Here is a 21741-nt window from a genome sequence, read left to right on the forward strand (position 1 = left end):
GATGATTATGAATTCACCATCTGAATTCAATGGGTGGCGGGGGGCAGGGGGAGGCATGTTGCCAGGTGAAGTGTGCTGACTCCATCCTACCTGGAACTCTAGCCTTGCCTCATGTGTTCAGCTTGAGGCTTCACACCTTGTGATTCAAATGATCTCCATCCTCTACATGGAAATGAACTTGACAAGGTTTCCACATGCACCGCTCCATGTGTTTCTCATACAATGCTCAGCTCACATTATTCCACAGCTTTCACAAAGATGGAAATGCAGGCGAAGAGCCTAGAGCCACACAGCCGACATGCCTCAGAAGAGGCTCAAACGTGCTCCTTCAAATTCCAGGTCTAGCATTTTAGTGCCTCTCCTTGAATTTTTTATAGGCAACATAATCCTCTGGGACACGTCTTCTTATGGTACCGTGACTCTTCTCTTGGAGCGAAAAATCACGATTTCCACATAACCCAGAATTTTCTTTCACTAGACTTTGAATAATGATGATGATGATTTAAGAGTCTGAACTAGATAAAGTCCAAAAAATAATTATTTGTGGGAAATATGTGTATCTACCCTCTTATAAAAATCCCTTATCAATATGTCCATCAGGACAAAAATGTAACCACTGTCATACCTCATTCCCAGATCTTGATGTTTATGTATTTATTCTTCATATAGCCAGCATAGCTTACCCTTGGGGAACTTTATAATGAAGACTATCAAGATCTCAGATTGGGTTTATCAAACTATATTTCTCTAGTAGAAAATACTATTTCATTTCCTTGGAGTCTGACAAATAAGTAAAAACTGAGATCTTTTTCTTTTACAGAAAAAAACATATATTATTGACAGTGGAAGGCTAATAGTAATTTTTGAATGTCTAAAACAGAATACAGAAATTAATGAATGCATATTTTCCAATTTTTGTAAATATATCAACCTTCCTAAATATCTTCTTTTCAAAATGAGAAGTAGAGATTTTATATATACATATATATTCTTTTTTAGTGAAAGTGAAAATGGAAATTTCAGTTGCTTAAAACTCTGAAAATGAAAACTCACTCACCAGAATTCCTCTGAGGAAATTGCTGGAGGCATTTGCTGTCTCTGAATTTTAATAACCCTCTTTTTTAAAAAGCTTTCTTTTCTATCACCCACATTGAATGTGAGCATTTGTTTTCAAGCTCCCGTTTTGCCTCTGCGTAATAACAATAATAAATATGGCATCTCTGTCTTGCAGCCCGAGGCTTAGAGAAGTATGCCCCAGAAAGCCTTCCACATCCTTTGATAAACATTCCCAGGAGGCTTCCTGCATGCCTTGGAAGCTGCCACGGGTAGTCTTTGCATTTTTCCTTTCTAAAAGGATGAAACTGAAAAATGTATTGGAGAAGGAAAAGAAGCAGATTTGGCATGCGATTCCTTAATGGAATATCAGCTTTGGCACCGGAGGGAAGAAAGCTATAAAAGGGATTCAGGAGAATCTTTGTTTTAAATAAAGATGCGTGTTCTCAAAAAGTAAGGAAGGAGAAATGATCCAACTCTTTCGCCTCTGCTTCGAGAAAAGAGGCGTGTGCCACCGCCATGTCAGAGATGCACAGATGGTCCCTTGGGAGGGTGGGGGCAGTGACCTGCCTCCCTTCCCCTCTCTGCCTCCGCATCTTCTGGGTGAACCCTCACTCCCATCCCTTCCAAAGAACCTCTTGGCAAGAGTGAGTCAGAGGAATTATGGAGCAGGGCTACTCATGTCAGTAGATTCCTCGATGGCTACGTCCTCCGCTGTAAGGTCCTCATCTGCTTACCAGAGAACACAGTTGTCATGACAAAATAAAATATACATAGCTTGGCTGACATCCAGCAGATGCTCACGGTGCCTATTACATTTGTACCTTAATCCAAGGAAACCCAAACAAGAAAAAAATGTCCCTGCGTGCCAAACCACATCGTCTCCAAAGTCCCTTCTGATTTTTAACATTTTATGAATTAAGAAGACTATTAGGAGTGACATTTAATGCAAATTATTAATTATAATATGTATGTTGAGTTAGTTTCTCCGTCGTGTCGGACTCTTTCCGACTCCAAAGACCATCGGAGCCTTCCAGGCTCCTCTGTCCATGGACTCCTCCAGGCAAGAATGCTAGAGAATGTCTATTCCCTTCTCAAGGGGATCTTCCTGACCCAGGGATCGAACTCTTGTCTTTTATGTCTACTGCACTGGTAGGTGAATTCTCTACCACCGGCGCCACCTGCGAAGCCCCAATATATATTTTATATTATATATAATATATATTAGTGATATCGAATTTACCAGATTCCTCTAGCATGTTTCATATATAATATATGCCACATTAATCCATATATAAGGGAAGCCCTGGTGGCTCAGATGATAAAGAATCCACTTGCAATGCAGGAGACCCAGGTTTGATCCCAGATCAGGAAGATGCCCTGGAGAATGGCAACCCATTCCAGTATTCTTGCCTCGAGAAGCCCACAGACAGAAAAACCCTGGCAAGCTACAGCCCGTGGTGGTCGCAAAGAGTCAGACACGACTGAGAGACTAACACTTTCATTTTCATTGCATATATAATATTTTACACATACGTATCTCCAAACATATGTGTCACGAAATTATGTGTACATATAATGCATGTGTGTATGTGTGCAATGTATATGTGTGTGTGTGTGTGTGTATATATATGTATACACATGAGATGAGTACTTTTATAGTGTTTGACTACTTTGCAAAATTTTTTTGAATGGTTTATTCTAAGTATTTAAAACATTTACTCTTCGAATTTCATTGAAGCTGAACTACTGCAATGAGTCCACAGTTTCATTAAATAAAGATTCTATTTAGCAAAGAAAAGCTTTAGGCTGGTCAAATTATAACTTCTGAATCAACTGGCACTTAAATGCTGAAATCTAACTCAATTGCTAATCAAATTTCATTTTAAACCAAGGAGGAACAGGGCAAACAACTCAGACTTCTGCTTAAAAGCTGAAAATATTTGTACTGAACCACTGTTATGGTAATCTAGCCATCACTTAGAACTGAAGAAGAAAGTGAATTAAGGTTGGCACCATGACGTTCCTGTTGGATGTTATTACACTAGCATCTGAGAGACAAATGCATCCGTTTACTGATCACGTTGATTGCTGGGACAGCAAGTCCTGGAAAGACTACAGAACTAAGGAAACGGTCTGGGAACCCTTCTGTTCTGCAGGGGTCAGCCCATGCAGAGAGCCACTTCTCATTGTTTTTCTTCTGAACATTATAGGGAAAACTCATTTTTGTCTTGATTATTATAGAATTATAGGTTCATTATAGAAAATTCAGAAGTAAAAAGAAAAACAACTAACTTACCTGTATCTCATTACCTTGTATATAACCAGTGGTAATCAGACACAACTGAGTGACTGAACTGAACTGAACTGAATGATTTGATAATTTGGTACATTTCTTACAAGTGTATTTCTATTAAAAAAATATATATATGCACATGCATGTAGAGACAGACACACAGATTTATGTTCTGAAAGTGAAGCTTGCCTAAGTTGGTGCTTGGCTTATTGGTGTGTTCGTCCGTTCGCACATTTGTGACACGGGGGCTTCGTGTGTGTGCGGTACTCAGATGTCCATCCCTGGAACTGAGGGGCACAGCCTGGATAGGAGATCATGAGTCTTTGGAGCCGTGGGTGTGGGGTCAGCAGCTCAGAGGAAGCCTGTGCCTCTGCATGCTGAGCACCTGCTGCTTGTCCCCCAGGAGTCTTCTATGTCTCTGCACCCCCTCCTTACGTCACCATGTGGCTCCTGGTTTAAAGGCAAGCAGGTGAGCTGGAGGTAAGCCCATTGCACAGTTCTGCAGACCTGCAGTATAGACTCCTGAGTGTTTAAGTTAGCTCATCTTAGAATGTACAGTCTTTATCAAGATTGAGCCCAAAGCATGTGTTCATCATACACCCACATTCTTCCACGTTCAGCTGGTAGCAACTGGCAGGTCTTAAAGTTGTTAAGCTGAACTAGAGGGGCCACAAAGAGCTCCTGTGAAAAGAAAATGCAAGTGTCAGTCGCTCGGGCACGTCCGACTCTTTGTGATCCCATGGACCACAGCCCACCAGGCTCCTCTGTCCATGGGATTCCCCCGGGCAAGAATACTGGAGTGGACTGTGCTTCTCCTCCAGGGGATCTTCCCGACCCAGGGATCGAACCCAGGTCTCCTGCATCGCAGCAGATTCTTTACCTCTGAGTCACCAGGGCGTACACAAAAAAGCTGATCCTGTGCCATCATCCATCACAACGTCTGGAGCAGGAGGCCGGAAGTAGTGAAAGGCAAGTAGGAACAGGGCAATGGATTAATGATTTTTTACTGATAAGGGGGGGTATATTTCTTGAGGGGATCCAAGATCATATAGAACAGATGGAAAAAACACTCCTATAAATGACCCAGCAACAAGTATTTTACTTTCAAACATAAAACAGAACTCAAAAAGGCAGCAAAGGAAAAGCTGAGCCTAAAAGCTCTTTCCTATTTATTGCTCCCACCCCGTCAGGGTTGACTAATGTGCCCCTGAGTACAGGGCATATGAGGGGGTCTCCTCTGTGGAAAGAGACACAGTAAATACGCAGCGCCCTGAATAGCACTTGCCATGGGGCCCCCGAATGTGAACGCATGGCCATCTCACAGCTGAGCGCTGTTGCTACCAGTGTGGTCCACAGCGCCGGCCTGTGCCGCCCTCCCACCAACATCCCGGGGAGCCCCAAATCCCCACACTCGAGATGGATTCAGTAGGATCCATCTTTTTATACTGCTGTCAAGCTGATGATAGAAAATACGTCATTGTTGCTTTTGTCCCATTTCCGTTTTTATCAGCACAGCCCGTCTGGATCTCTGCTGCTACTGCCGTCTACGTGCTTTGTTCTTTCACCTGTGAGGTTCTCTTTATATATATTTTTTTACTTAAAATGATAGTAAGAATAACTACCTTCTGGACACTTGCTAGGACCCAGGCAGAGTGCTAAGGACCTCATCCACATTACTTCGTGGTGGCGGTGTAGTTGCTCAGTCACATCCAGCTCTTGCAACCCCATGGACTGTAGCTCGACAGGCTCCTCTGTCCATGGGATTCTCCAGGCAAGAACACTGGAGTGGGTCGCCATTTCCTTCTCCAGGGGATCTTCCCAACCCAGGAATCAAACCCAAGTCTCCTGCATTACAGGCAGTTTCTTTACTAAATGAGCTACAAGGCAAGCTGTATTACTTAATTGGATGCAAAGAACTGACTCATTGGAAAAGACCCTGATGTTGGGAAAGATTGAAGGCAAAAAAAAAAAAGAAGAAGGTGGCAGAAGATGAGATGGTTAGATAGTATCACCAACTCAACGGACATGAATTTGAGCAAACTCTGGGATATAGTGAAAGACAGAAAGTCTGGCATGCTGCAGTCCATAGGGCTGCAAAGGGTTGGACATGATTTAGCGGCTGAACAATAATGACTTCATTGGATCTTCAAAACAGTCCAATGAAGTAGAGTGATTGTTATTGCCCCATTTTACAGATGGACAAACTAAGGTTCAGAAAGGTTAAATTACTTGATCAAGATCACAGTTAGGGATTGTGCATGCCTGGCAAGCAGTAGGCCCTCGTTAAGTAGTAGCTAATACTATGGCTGTATCATTGTCTTATTGTTCTCGCTCTCTCATTTTTTAACAGACCATGTTTTAGAGCAGTTTGGGCTCACAGTGAAATTAAGGGAAAGGCACAGAAGTTTCCAGTACACCCCCTTCCTCCACACAGCCTTCCCTGCGTGTGTTCCCTGGTAGCTTCCCTGGTAGCTCAGTCGGTAAAGAATCCACCTGCAGTGCAGGAGACCCAGGTTCGATCCCTGGGGAGGGAAGATCTCCTGGAGAAGGAAATGGCAACCTACCCCAGTATTCTTGCCTGGAAAACAGAGGAGCCTGGCGGGCTACAAGCCTTTGGGGTCGTGAGAGTCGAACAGCAAGTAAACCACCACCACCCCCATTTTCAGCATCCCGGACCCGATGGTACATCTGTCACAGCTGATGAACCTACACTGGCCGTAATCATCACGCACAGGCCACAGTGTGCACTAGGGCTCACTCTCAGGGCTGTACATTCCACGGGTTTAGACAAGTGTTCAGTGGCATGCCTCCACAATCACAGTGTTGTGCGGAATGCTTTCACCGTCCTACAAACCCTCTGTGATAGCTCTTTTCCCTCCCTCCTCCCAAACCTTGGCAACCACCGATCTTTTCGCTGTTTCTGAAGCTTGCCTTTGCCAGAGTGTCACAGAGCTGGAAGCATACAGTATGTGGCCTTTCAGATGGAGTCTTTTCACTTAACCACATGCATTTAAGTTTCCTCCGTGTCTTTTTGTGTCTCGAGAGCTTATTTCTTCTAGTGCTGAGTGAAGTTTTATTATCTGGATGCAATACAGTTTATTTATCCATTCCCTGAAAGACATCTTGCTGGCTTCTAAGTTTTGGCAATTATGAATAAAGCTGCTATAATCGTGGGTTTGCAGGGTTTTTGTGGACATAAGTTTTCAATTCATTTGTGTAAAGGCCAAGGATCATGATTGCTGGATCATATGGTAAGAGTTTGTTTCGTTTTCCAAGAAAACGACCAAACTGTCTTCCAGTGCAGCCAGACCACTTTGCTTTCCCACCAGCGATGAGTAAGAATTCCCGCGGCTCCATCCATGTGCTCCCCAGCCTCTGATGGTGCCAGTGTTTTTGATTTTGGCCATTCTAATAGGTGAGTCGTGGTGTCTCACGGTTATTTTAAATTGCAGTTTGCCAGTGAGACCAGATCATGAGCTTCTTGGCGTACGACTATCGTCATCTGTGCATCTTGTTTGCTGAGGTGTCTCTTTGGGACTTTTGCCCATTTTTTAACCGAAATTTGTTTTCTTACTGTTGTATTTTGTGCTCTTTGTGCATTTTGGGTCAAAGTCTTTAACAGACATGTCTTGTGCAAGTATTTTCACCCTCTTTGTAGCTTGTTTTTAATTCTTTTGACAGTGTCTTTCTCAGACCAGGTATTTATTTGCTTGTTTGGGTTTCTTTGATTTTTAAATTAATTAAATTGGAGGGTAATTGCTTTATAATGTTGTATTCCTTTCTGCCACACGGCAATGTGAATCAGCCATAATTATGTGTATAGTCCCTGCCTCTGGAGCCTCCCTCCCCCTCCCATTCCACCCCTCTAGGTCGTCACAGAGCTCCAGACTGGGCTCCCTGTGTTACAATAGCAGCTCGCTGTTTTGAATTTTAAATAAACCCTGGATTAGCAATTATTTCTTTCAAGGATCATGTCATTGGTGCTGTATCTAAAACGTCATCTCCGTACCCAAGATCGTCTAGATTTTCCTGTTGTTTTCTTGCAGTTTTATGGTTTTGTGTTTCACACTTTTGTCTACTATCTTTTTGATTGAAATTTTGGTAAAGAGTCTGTGTCCTGATTCATTTTGTTTCTTGTTAATATCCTGACCGTTTGTGATTTTCTCCATTGTATTACCTTGGTTCCTTTGTTAAAGATGCAGTTAGTGTATTTACTTGGGTCTCTGAGTTGCTTTATAAAAGAGACTTAGGAATAAACAGTCACTTCTTGTCAATTGTACATGCTGCAACGCAATTGTGTTGCAGATTTCTCTAGGTGGCTGCTTATTTTGTTTATGGGAAATTTTAGACTGAAGATTTTTAACTTCTAAGAGCATGATCCATTAATCATTTCAGTCTGTTTTATTAAATATTACTCTGTATTTTCTTTGGACCGTTTCATCTCCTTTTTGTACTATGCTTAATCTACATGATAGCCATTTTGTATGATGCAAAGTAGGAAGATATCAAACTTAAATTTCCCATATCGAGAGTCAGTTTTTGTACAACAGACAAAACAAGGTCCATATTCTCCTAGCTTGATTATCATGAAATCTGTATCAAACATTTACCATAAGAAGGAGGAGTTTTCCACAGATGTTTCTCATGGGTTTTATAATGTCTGTGCCTTCTACATAAATGCTGTAATTAGCTTGTCCAGTTCCTTAAAAAGTCTGTTGCTGCGTTGGTAGGTATTCCTTTGGTCTATAGATGGATGTGAGAGACGCTGACGTGTTCACGGGCTGACTGCCCCCACTCAGGAATCCAGTGTGACTGTCCTGTAACTCATTCCCTTTTGCTGTTTTCCAAAAATGTTTGTGGATTTCACGTGCATTTCACGTATACTTGAGGGATTTTTTTCTTTGCTTTTATTTTGGTGGAACTGGGAATTATTGTTCTAAATTGTTCTAATCGCTGACTTCTGCACAAAGACAAGTTGCTGTTTACAGTCCTTGTGACTGGCTGCTTTACTCGGTTGGCAAAGAGCTTCCGTGCCTCCTCCCAGCTTTCCTGGACGGCTAATTACATCTTGGTAAATGTCACTTTCCTCCGAGGTATTTATTTATTTATTTTGTTGTCATCCCTGCGGTTAGAACATGGTCAGCGGGGACCATGAGCATGAAAAGCAGAACTCCTTGGCAGCCACATTGACTCTGACAGACACATGGCTCTAACATCTCTTTTTAGGCACATGGAACATTTAGTGCAGGAGTCTAGCAGGCAGCCTGCATCAATTTAAAGAATTCTCCTTCTATTCCTCCTTTGCCAAGTCTTTTTGAAGACACGGTGGCGGATTTTACCCCACGCTATTTCAGCATCCGAGATAATCATATGCACATAAATTTCCTATTTGAAATGCTAATGTCATTAATTCCATTAATAGATCACCCAACCTTTTAATAACCTTGAAGGTAAGTATTGTTACACCTCCTCTGGCTGATCACCACACTGATGCTCGGAGGAGGTAATTAACTCGCCCATGGTACAGCTACAGAGTGATGGAGTCGAGATGAAAGCAGGCTTATGTGGCTCCGAAGCTTCAGGATTTATCCTGGCCGCAATCTCAGGGCCACAGTATTTGTTTAAGCAACCCTTCAGACTGCAGACACACCTGTGCTGAGAAGGCAGGACAGCAAGGGGATATATGTGTGGGAAGTGTCCCTGGAGGGAGCCTGTGGGCTGCCTGGGGGAGTTACAGACCCACCTGGGGCTCCGGGGCAGCTGTGTTTCAGTCGGTGGGCGTGTGATAGGCGGGTTCCTGTAGGGATTCCTCAGCCCCTGCTACCTAAAATGCCTGCAGGGCCCCCTGCCCCTCCCTGAGAGGCCCTCACTCCCGGGAGCATCTCCCAGCCCAGCACCACAGCCTCACCAGGGGCAGGGGAAGAGGGGGATGAGAGGGGAGATGGGTCCCCACTTGGGCCAAGGATGGCTGATCTCGCTTGGTCCTCCCACTCAGGGTGAGGCAGCCAGCGTCCTTGCTAAGCTGTGGGCCTGGTGCTTGCTGACACTGCCCCCCGCCCCAGGTTCTGTTGGGTGGGGTGTAGGCAATTCCAGTAGTGGGAGCCCCCACTCTGGACCCGGGTCCTCTTCCTCCCGAGAAGTTTCTGTCACTCATCACAACAGAGGCCTGGGCCCCTCTGGTTAGCACACTGACCTCCCCACAGTCCATCCCAAGGGGAGGTTTTCACTGTCCACTCATTAACCGCATACCTCTCCTGGCCCTCTGGCTGCTGAGCAGAGAGGATAAGGAGAACCTATGTCTTACCCAGGACGGGAACATGTCTCAGATTCCTACAAGCTTGGAGCAGTCAGCACAAAGCTGGGGACTTCCGTTTATTGCCTTCCAAAGTAACGCTCAAGATTCTCCAAGCCAGGCTTCAGCAATATGTGAACCGTGAACTTACTGATGTTCAAGCTGGTTTTAGAAAAGGCAGAGGAACCAGAGATCAAAATGCCAACATCTGCCGGATCATCAAAAAAGCAAGAGAGTTCCAGAAAAACATCTATTTCTGCTTTATTGACTATGCCAAAGCCTTTGACTGTGTGGAATAAACTGTGGAAAATTCTGAAAGAGATGGGAATACCAGACCACCTGACCTGCCTCCTGAGAAACCTATATGCAGGTCAGGAAGCAACAGTTAGAACTGGACATGGAACAACAGACTGGTTCCAAATAGGAAAAGGAGTCCGTCAAGGCTGTATATTGTCACCCTGCTTATTTAATTTCTATGCAGAGGACATCATGAGAAACGCTGGGCTGGAATAAGCACAAGCTGGAATCAAGATTGCCAGGAGAATTATCAATAACCTCAGATATGCAGATGACACAACCTTTATGGCAGAAAGTGAAGAGGAACTCAAGAGCCTCTTGATGAAAGTGAAAGAGGAGAGTGAAAAAGTTGGCTTAAAGCTCAACATTCAGAAAACGAAGATCATGGCATCTGGTCCCATCACTTCATGGGAAATAGATGGGGAAACAGTGGAAACAGTGTCAGACTTTATTTTCTTGGGCTCCAAAATCACTGCAGATGGTGATTGCAGCCATGAAATTAAAAGACACTTACTCTTTGGAAGGGAAGTTATGACCAACCTAGATAGCATATTCAAAAGCAGAGACATTACTTTGCCAACAAAGGTCTCTCTAGTCAAGGCTATGATTTTTCCAGTGGTCATGTATGGATGTGAGAGTTGGACTGTGAAGAAGGCTGAGGGCCGAAGAATTGATGCTTTTGAACTGTGGTGTTGGAGAAGACTCTTGAGTGTCCCTTGGACTGCAAGGAGATCCAACCAGTCCATTCTGAAGGAGATCAGCCCTGGGTGTTCTTTGGAAGGAATGATGCTAAAGCTGAAACTCCAGTACTTTGGCCACCTTATGCAAAGAGTTGACTCACTGGAAAAGACTCTGATGCTGGGAGGGGTTGGGGGCAGGAGAAGAGGGACGACAGAGGATGAGATGGCTGGATGGCATCACTGACTCGATGGACATGAGTTTGAGTGAACTCCGGGAGTTGGTGATGGACAGGGAGGCCTGGCGTGCTTTGATTCATGGGGTCACAAAGAGTCAGACACGACTGAGTGACTGAACTGACTGAACTGAGCTGACACACATGTCCCTGGCCTCCACGGGCTTCTGTCCTCATAGTTAGTGTCACAGGCAGCCTTTCCTCTTTAAGGGTTTAAAATTCAGGCTTATTGTTATTCAGTCACTCAGTCATGTCCGATTCTTTGCGACCCCATGGACTGCAGCATGCCAGGCTTCCCTGTCCTTCACCATCACCTGGAGTTTGCTCAAAATCATGTCCATTGAGTCGGTGATGCCATCCAACCATCTCATCCTCTGCCACACCCTTCCCATCCTGTCCTCAATCTTCCCCGGAATGAGGGTCTTTTCCAACGAATCGGCTCTTCAAATCAGGTGGCCAAAGTACTGGAGTTCCAGCCTCAGCATCAGTCCTTCCAATGAGTATTCAGGACTGATTTCCTTTAGGATTGACTGGTTGGATCTCCTTGCAGTCCAAGGGACTCTCAAGAGTCTTTTCCAACACCACAGTTCAAAAGCATCAGTTCTTCAGCACTCAGCCTTCTTTATTGTCCAGCTTTCACATCAGTACTTGACTACTGCTACACAAAATGTATTTCAACTTGTCTCCAATGTGGGCACACCGAAAACAGCATTTGATGTCACTCTAGCAACCGTGGCACGTATGCATGCTTGTTAAGTCGCTTCAGTCATGTCCGGCTCTCTGCGACCTCATGGACTATAGCTCTCCAGGATCCTCTGTCCATGGGATTTTCCAGGCATGAACACTAAAGTGGATTGCAGACCCTCCTCCAGGGGATCTTCCTGATCCAAGGATCAAACCTGCGTCTCTTGCATCTCCTGCATTGGCAGGTGGGTTCTTTACCACTAGCGCCACCTGGGAAGCCCAGAGGCCGTGGCAAGTAAATATAAAGCTTGATGACTGCAGGGACTAATGGGTGTAAGAGAAACTACGTGTGGAAACATGCTTGCTCACACATGCACACATACGTGTACACACACACACACACACACAAGCACTGTGTAGTATAACAACGGCTCACTCTGAGCTCAGGCACACCCAGGGACACTCAGGTCCCATCCACCTCTCATTTTAATAGCTCAGGCACACCCAGGGACACTCAGGTCCCATCCACCTCTCATTTTAATAGCTCAGGCACACCCAGGGACACTCAGGTCCCTTCCACCTCTCATTTTAATTTCCTCGCGGCCGAGAAGCTGGTGGGGGCTCTCGGCTCTCCCTGATCTTTATTTACTGCCTTTCTCTTGGTTGCTTTTTCCCAGCGCTGGTGCGCCTGGGTCGAGCTCCGCAATCACATCCATTACTATCCGGTGACAGCAGTGCACGCCGTGTGCCCTGCCCCCCAGCAGCCCCCCTCCCCGTGCTGCTGGGTGTCGGGGAGAGGGAGCAGAGATTTATTGAAATGGTGTGGTTTCATTATCTCGATGGCCTTTTGCGGAACGAGGAAGGAAGAGGCTTCCAGGAGACGTCTCGTTGCCCTGTGTCTGGTTCTCATCATTGTCTTTCTGATGTCTGCTCTCCTGGGTCTCCCCAGGAAAATGCAGCTCCTCTGGATGGCAGGCCTTGGGTAGGACCTGTCGGCTCCTAAAGCCGACAGTGGCAGTGCCCACCCCAGATTCCAGGCTCGCCTCTGAAAGATCTCAACCATGACAATAATAATAATAATAGAACTTCCAGTCCAGGCTGACTCCCAGATGTAAGGATTCCTCTTTGACCAAGGCCAGCTTTTCCAGCAATGCCACACGCTTGTCTGAGCCCAGGTTTCTTTTCTCCGCGTTCCATCTCTGCATGGTCAACATTCCCTAAAGCACCGATCCTGGGGTAGAGCCAGACACCCAGATGGAGCCTGGCGGCTCTTGGTGTCAGGCGGCCAGGGTCACTCCTGGACCCTGTGCTGAGCCCTGTGGTCACCAACATTCACGTCCTCCCAGCGCTGAGCACAAGCTGTGTCTGCCAGGCCAAACCCACCCCACTGCCCATTCCCCCTCCTCTGAGGCAGCCGGATGCTGCTGGAGGTGCCCGGAATCTCCCACCAGCTGAATAAGGGGGCAGAGCCCCTTATCTTGCCCGGCCACCACTAGGTGAGGGGCAGACGGCAGGAGCCATGAGTGGAGAGCCTGGGACCAGCTCCCTGGAGTACGGATCAGGGAAGCCTCAACTGGGGGTTGGTGGGCAGCTCAGCGTTTCTCAGTTAACCTCCATCCCCACGTGCGGTCCTGCTGCTCCCGCCCCCGTGTGGGCTGCAGTGGGAGACTGACCACGCGTTCTGCAGAGGGCCTGCGTGTTCCTCTGAAATACCACCCCCCCATGCTCCCTCTTGTGTCCTCAGTGTCCTAGTCAGAAGCTGCCAGCTGCATTAAAACCAGCACACAGCGAGGGATTCTATGAATCATGCCCGCCAGGAGAAGTGATCCACATCCTGCCCTGAGACCCTGGCAGAGCCATCGGGTCCATGACTCTCTGACACGTGCATCGCCGACCCCCATGGAAGGAAACACCCCCTTTATGTTTTCGGCACCTTAGTGAGGAGAAGCGCTGACATCACCAAGGAGGGGCGGGGGTGGGGGGCGTGCGACTGCCTCTCCGTCTTGGCGTCAGCGCCACAGCTCCCCACTCACTGAGAGACCACCACCCCCAAGATCTCAGGGAGGCAGTGTTTCCGGACGTGGCAGGAGACCCAGGCCCAGAGGAGTGACCCCGTTCCCCTTCCAGGGGACCACCCCATCGCCCGCTCAGGAAGCCTGGCCGCTGCGTTCTCGGAGGATTTATGGCACGGCCCCGCACAGTCTAACCTCTCTGGTCCACGTCAATTTCCATAGATATCTTCAGTATGTGTACTTTTCTTTCTTACACCCTCCAAGTGTTCTTTAGACAATGGCAATCTCAAATACAAAACAAGTGGACTTGTCTGCAAAACAGAGACAAGTTCACAGACGTCGAGAACAGAGTGTGGTTGTCAAGGCAGGCGGAGGCAGGGGAGGGAAGGGCTGGGACTCTGAGATGGGCAGATGCAGACTGCCGTATACAGGATAGACAAACAGCTGTCCTCCTGGACAGTGAAGGAGTCCTTGGGCCTCAAAAAGAAAACAACGGTCTCAAAGGTCCTTGCTAAATCATCTAACTTTGGAAAACAAAAGGAAACTTCAGGTCCCACCCTGATGCTTCAGGCTGGTTGCATCCACCTGGGACTTACCACCCTCTGCACAGGAACCTCCCACCCCCTGTTCAATACAAATGCCATCTCAACTAAAGAATATCCAAAAGGTCCCGCCTGACAAACGTGTCCCTTATCGCTTCCACAAGCCTCCCTGTAAATATGGAACCTCCCTGATCCCTCCCGCTCTCAGCCTGGTCGTTAGGCCGCCTGCCGCCCCTCCTTGCCTGAATAAAGGTCACCTACCTCGCTGAGGTTCTCTCTCCTTCTTTTCTGCCTTGGCCTGAACTATACCTTACAGACAGCACAGGGAACTCTACTCAATATCCTGTGACAAACCAGAGTGGAAAGGGAAAGAACAATCCCTGGGATTAAAAAAAACCAGGCCATCGGAACGCACCAGTCTTGCCGTCTCTATCTTCAGCTCAGGCCATAGGAACGCACCGGTCTTGCCGTCTCTATCTTCAGCCCCCGAGGCCTCCTCTCCCTTTCTCCCTCGTGTGTCCCCCACCTCCTGTGTGCAAGAAGAGACCAGCGTTCCGCCCCCTCGTCTCAGCCTGGGGGAGCCAGAAGGCATTCCTCAAGGAGAGAGTCCTGCTCACGCGGGGGGACCCCTCTTTGGGCCGTAGACAGTGATGGACGCTCCAAACCCAGGACGTTATTTGGGGAAAAAGCCATCCCCAAGCTTTTGTTTCTTTCTGGATGTTTGCCCATTGATAAAAAATGCTGGCTAAGCAAGGAGCTCGGGGCAAAATAGAAGTAGAATTCAGGCTTTGGGGGAGCAACCAACCCAAGCAGCTTGGTGGCTTCCTCTATTTTTTGTTTAAAAAAAGACTGATGTCACCTTGACCTATTTTCCTCATTATTAATTTATAGAGGAGCCGCAGAAGAGAAAACTCATGAAGACAAGGACTGTCAGAGCTGGAAGAGACCTAACAGGCCTGCATTTCTGTGTCCGTTCCTTCATGGAGGTGGGGGAGAAAGCAGAGGTTGAGGAAAGGCAGCGAAGTCAGGAGCAGGGGTCGCCGGGCTCCCAGCCCAGACTCTGTCTCTGGACACAGCAGACGTTGGCCACTGACTTCGGTTTCACGCCACCGGCCTTGGGTGCTAGCTTGTAATAGATTTCATCATTTTAAAATAAACCTTGAGAGGTAGGCTTACAGATAATCTTTGGATTTTCTTCTCTGCCGAGTGTGATTCTAGGATCATCAAATTTTCAAAAGGCAAAGCGTGGAATTTTAAGGGAAAATGGTAAAATTTTACAACAATTTTGAAAGATAGCACAGTTGATTAAAATCACCCCTGTGTCCCTTCTTATCTGAATGAGGGGAACTTTGAAGAACGTCCTCGATGGACAGTGATTTCTTTTGTCTCCCTTCAAGGCCATCACTTCGACACGTGGAGTGGATCTTTCTGCCTGCACCTCAGGGGTCTGGAAAGTCTAAGAGCAGAGGAAGACCATAGTATTAGGCGTGGAATAGAGACTGAGTAATAATACTTGGAGAAGTGAAATAAACCCTCACCTTTTGGTGTTTATTGCTTTCTGAAGAAAATCTTTATTCCTCCAGTCCGCATGACTCCATTAATAAAGTCCAGCTATTAAAAAGAATTTCTTTTGGTAGAAAAACATTATTCTTTATGTGAATCAATTATTTCCTGTGCTCAAGTCACCTTGGGCCAGAACGTAATGAATATTTGTGAGATGGGAAGATCAGACATGCTGGGAAGGAAATTCCTCTCGGGGCTGAGAATGAACACTGCCCAAGACTAGGAAATCCTGAGACGTGTGGTACCATCGAGCGTCATGGGAACGCTGGCTCAGTGATGCCACATCCACTGGCCCCCTTCCCGAGAGGTCACAGAGTCTCCGGATGAATGGAGGGTCCCTGCTCGTTAGAGGTTGACTGGGGCTCCCTCGACCAGGCACCCTGCTCTAATGTCGCACCTGTTTCTGTGTCTCTTCCCCCCAGACTGATGGAGAGATGAAAGGGATGCCTGGTAGGTCTTCAGTCTTTGTTAGGACCGGACTTGTGCCTAAGAGCCTCGAGTCACTCTAGACGTGGCCCAGAAAGGTAAAGTCCCAGCACAACATGCTGGGAAATCACCTACCTCTGTTCGTTCCTTTCGTGTAAAAAGAATGATTGATGACGGTTCAATAAATACAAGACAGCCCCTATTAAAAAAAAGGTCATTAAACGCAGCAACCACAGTGAGTAAAGTGCAGCAATTGTAAACTCATGGTGAAGGCAGCCCCTTTCCTTCTGGGAGGGACCATTCCTAGAACAGGAGGGCTGGCAAGGCATCTGCAGAGACGACCCTTGAACACAGCCGCCCCCTCAGAGGGGCTCACGTGATGTCCTCCCCACTCACCTTCCCTGAGGCAGCCCTTCCCCACCCCAGCACCATCACAGACGCCTGAGTGCTGAATCCAACCTGGGATCTCCCTGACCCGGTGCACACTGGGAACCCTGCCTCAGTCAGGGTGCACACTAGAAACCCTGTCTCACTCAAGGTCCAAGCTAGGACCTGGGATCTCCCTGACCCGGTGCACACCAGAAACCCTGTCTCACCCAGGGTGCAAGTGAGGACCTAGGATCTCCCTGACCCGGTGCACACTAGGAACCCTGCCTCACTTAAGGTCCAAGCTAGGACCGGGGATCTCCCTGACCCGGTGCACACTGGGAACCCTGCCTCACTCAGGGTGCAAGCTAGGAAATGTATTGCTGTCAATGCAGCACAACTGATGAGCGTTCAAGGAAGGGACCACGTGAAGTTTATGCGTAGGCTCCAGTTCCTGGGCACTGGCATCACAGGGGAGCAAGCCCACCACTGGCCACCCAGTCTCGGCCCCTGCCGCGTCACCCGTCGACCAGACTCCACCTAGACCTAAACGCACAGAAGCCTGTGAATGCGGTTGGTCCGGGTCAGCCTCTGGTTCGCAGCTGGATGCAGAAGCTGGGAAAGTGGGTTTCAGGACAAACCCCTCACCGTGCCCTACTCTCCTGGTCTCCCCAACCTGCAGGTCACCCTGGACCAGCCCCCTCTTCTACCTCAGCTCCTGGAACCCAGCAGGACCCAAGGGGTCTACCCAGATAGACCCCCACCCATGTCCTCTGCCTGACTTTTGTCGTAGAAAAAGCTTTACTCCAAATAAATGTAATCAGAGTGAGAGAATGCGGAAAGGCAAACAGGTGAGATAAGATGATACTACTTTAGCCATTAAACCAAGTCAAGGATCTTTATTTAGTTCTTCCTCGAGGACTAGAGATAATATTCTGAGCTGTGTCCTTGGGGCTCCCACCAGGTGGGAGCAGTTAACAGTGTGTGGCCCACAAGCACACAGAGCCCAGATGGGTTGGAACCAGGAAGTTGATGATGCTGACTCCGGATTACTTCACCACCAACCGAGCAGAAGAATGTCCCCGAGCTGATCACGCCCTGCTCCTTGAACACTCCTCACTACCCTCTCTAGGTCGGGACACGGAGTTTTGAGGGGATTAGCCTGCTGTGACTTCCCTGTGCATGTCAAAGCAGTAAAGCTAATTTTTTTTTCTTCTTTCCCCAAACCTCCTCCTCAATGTTTCTCTTCGGCTCCTGTGAACAGAGGCCAAATTCCAGCAGCGCTCAGCCCCAAGTGGAGCCTTTCCCTAGGGCTCTGCCCTCATGCCTCTCCCCTGGCGCCCTTCCCTTGGGGGCATGTCTGTGCTGCGAGATGGACAGTAGTGAACTGACCTCTCCCCAGCCGGTCCCAGGGCAGCTCTGCTTCTGGAAGCCCCCATCTGACATCTCCATCTCCAGGGCGTGCTCACACACCGCAGCTAAACCAGCCTCCCTGATGGTGTCTGCTGCACCTCCCACCTTTAATGACCCTGCCTGGCCACCCTGATCTCTGCCTGGGGGTGATCCTGACCTCCGCCTTCTCCCCATCCCCACTTCCAGTGAGCTGCCCAGTCCAATGAAGGCTCCTGCCCGAGATCCCAGCTACCACACTTCTCCCTTAGTTCCCTCCCTGCCTGCTAGCTGGTCCTGCGGATATCAGGCCTCTCCAGGCTTCTGTGCACACTCACATTCTCCTTTTCTCTAAAGCACATCTAAACAGCTCATAACTTACAGCGCAACATACACGGAAAGATCGATAATTGAGAAGAGTTAAAACATCACACAAAATGTGGCTGCTCTTTGCAACGTCATTACAAAACAGGCATTAGACTAAAAAAAAAGTGTGGGTCCTCAACAATTCAAAGATTCCGTGAGATGGAAGATAAAAACCTGAGTATCAATGAGCTGCATATTCAGCTTTGGGAGCCTGGCTAAAACCTGGAGGAGGCCACCATTCACCAGTTGCTCCTAAAGAAAGAGCTTAGCACTCTTGTTTGCTTGGTGCTAAACTTGGAAATCAACTCTGAATATTCATTGCAAGGACTGATGCTGAATCTTCAATACTTTGGCCACCTGATGCAAGGAGCCAACTCACTGGAAAAAAAATCCTGATGCTAGGAAAGATTCAGAGCAGGAAAAGAGGGTGGCAGAGGATGAGATGCCTAGATGGCGTCACCGACACAGTGGACATGAATTTGAACAAATGCTGGGAGGTGGTGAAGTACACGGAAGCCTGGCTCGCTGCCGTCCACGGGGTCGCAAAGAGTGAGACTTGACTGAGCGACTGAACAACAACATCAAACTTGCAGGAGGAAGAAACTAAATGTTCAAAAACAGGTATCGAGCGTGATGACACGCATGCTCAGAGGTCATGCAGGGCAGGCAGAAAACATGAACTCGGGCTTTCCGATGGGCTGTTAGTTTAACGAGCTTTTACAAGTCTGCGCTGACTCTCAGGAGGATGGGGTACAAATTAATTGCACGGTTCCTCATTTTAACCCCTTGGGACCCAGCCCAAGGTCCTTCCTCAGGCATTTATTGCTGATATGGAGGAGAAAGGCCAGTGTGTTGCCATGGAAACCATTATGGGAAGAACAGACAACACTTCTATCTGAGCCAGAGAAAATGCATCCAGGCATAAACACTGGTGGGAGTCGGAAGTCCCGGCCACACCCATCCTCGCCTTCCCTCCTCCTGCACCGTCTCAGCCTCAACCTTGATCCCCCCTTGCCCTGTGCCCCACCTAACAAGTTACCTGGTCTCCCAGCAGCCACTCTTGGCATCATCTCCCACTCCTGTTCTTCAGTGAGCTGCACACGTGTCCAGTCGTTCCAGCCCTGCCCTGGCCTGAAGACTGTGCCGTGCGGGCATCTCTATTTCCATCCTTTCAGCTGCTTCGTGCCCCTGATGTGCAGGTCTCCTTGCCAACTCAGTCCAATCCTTCCCGCCTCAGAGCATTTGCACCCAGCACCCCTCAGCCTGGAACATCCCTGGTGGTGAAGCTGCAGTTTCTGTTTTGTTCACCCTCATATTCTTGATCCCCAACAGAACTTCTGGCAATGTGGTGTTGAAAGCATGAAGACAGTAAGAATGCATCAGGCTTGGGGACGCCGGCAATGGTCAGGCGGAAACAGACAGTTGGGAGCATTTGGCTCAATCACGGGAAGTGTCTCAAGACCTGGGAGTCTGAGGACAGGTAAGAGAAGGCAAAGGTCTCTAACCTTGTCAGTGCTGAGTGACTGTGCTTAGTTGCTCAGTCATGTCTGACTCTGTGACCCCATGGCCTGTAGACCATCAGGCTCCTCTGTCCGTGGGAATTCTCCCAGCAAGAATGTGGAGTGGGTTGCCATGCACTCCTTCAGGGGATCTTCCTGACACAGGGATTGACCCCAGCTCTCCCACGTTGCAGGCAGATTCTTTACCATCTGAACCACCAGGGAAGCCCAAGGATGCTGCAGTGGGTCATCTATAACGCTCATCAACTGGTTTAGTAAAAGGGGCCCATCTGCATAGAGGCCTTGCTAGCTTTACAACTGATGACAATAATGACCATCCAACACATGTCTCTGGATGCTTGTCCCCCTCTCTAGACTCAACGTGATAGGATGTCATTTTACAGTGGCTAAGTCATGCCTGACTCTTTGTGAGCCCTGTGGGCTGCAGCACACCAGGCTTCCCTGTCCTTCTGTATCTCCCAGAGTTTGCTCAAATTCACATTCATCGAGTCAGTGATGCCATCCAACCATTTCATCCTCTGTCGTCCCTAACCCTAACCCTTCTCCTCCCACCTTCAATCTTGCCCAGCATCAGGTTCTTTTCCAATGAGTTGGCTCTTAGCATCACGTGCCCAAAATATTGGAGCTTCAGCTTCAGCATCAGTCCTTTCAATGAACACTCAGGACTGATCTCCTTTAGGATGGACTGGTTGGATATCCACAGTCCAAGGGACTCTCAAGTCTTCTCTAGCACCACAATTCAAAAGCATCAATTCTTCAGCACTCAGCTTTCCTTATGGCCCAACTCTCATATCCATACATAACTACTGGAAAAACCATAGCTTTGACTAGATGGACCTTTGTTGGCAAAGTGATGTCTCTGCTTTTGAATATGCTGTCTAGGCTGATCATAGCTTTTCTTCCAAGGAGCAAGTGTCTTTTAATTTCATGGCTGCACTCACTGTTCGCAGGGATTTTGGAATCCAAGAAAATAAAAGCTGCCACTGCTTCTACATTTTCCCCATCTATTTGCCATGAAGTGATGAGACCAGATGCCATGATCTTAGTCTTTTGAATGTTGAGTTTTAAGTCAGCTCTTTCACTCTCCTCTTTCACTCTTATCCAGAGGCTCTTTAGTTCCTCTCCACTTTCTACCATTAGCGTGGTATCACCATCATATCTAAGGTTATTTATATTTTTCTGGGCAATCTTGAGTCCAGCTTGTGAAATTGATGGGAGAAAGGTCTTATTGCTCAGCACTTTCACAGGCAGAGGCTGGAGTACAGGAGGAAATTAACAATTGTTGAATTGACCCCTTTGCTATGTTGCAGCTTTATGACTTCATATAGTAAGTTCAACCCGTCTCTATAGTTTGTGCTACTAATCTAATTCAGTGTCTACTGGTAAAAGTTCACCTTAAATGTGGGGATATACATCACTTCCATTTCTCAGAGCAGCTCGGGTTTGATAAGAGCCGAGCAAAAAGGCACCTGGACACAGGTGTTCCAGCCGTCACCTGGCCCAGGAGCTGAACCTGCAGATTCAGCCTCCACAGTCCGTCCTGGGATTCCCAAAGCTCTGAGGGGTGAAACTATGATACAAATGGACGGCCCTGAGTCTTCTAGGAGGTGTGTTATTAGTGGTGCACAGCTAATGGTAACGGGACTGCAATTGCACAGGTACTATAATAGCCTATACTTTTATTCTAGTCATGACTAGAACAATTAATCACACAGGCTATAACCCAGACTTCCAATTTCCATGGTGCTATCTATTAATTTTAAATTAACGCTGTGCCCTTTGTCAATGAGCTGGAGGTGCTTTATAATAAGAGAATAAACATAAGTACATAATGTAAGAACACTCTTGGCATCCACTATTCTTTTTTTTTTTTTTTTTTACAAATTAGAGATGAAGCCAGCTTCCAGGTCTGATTGAAATGTGGAGTCAGAGCTGCAGCTTCTTCTCTTCACTGAGAAGAAAGAGCCCTGGGTGGAGGAGGGGGTAGGGATTCTTCCCCCATCCGCAGCCAGCCTCCCCTTG

This window comes from Bos mutus, chromosome 20 (genome assembly GCF_027580195.1).
Source record: "Bos mutus isolate GX-2022 chromosome 20, NWIPB_WYAK_1.1, whole genome shotgun sequence".
In the NCBI taxonomy this organism is placed as follows: Eukaryota; Metazoa; Chordata; class Mammalia; order Artiodactyla; family Bovidae; genus Bos; species Bos mutus.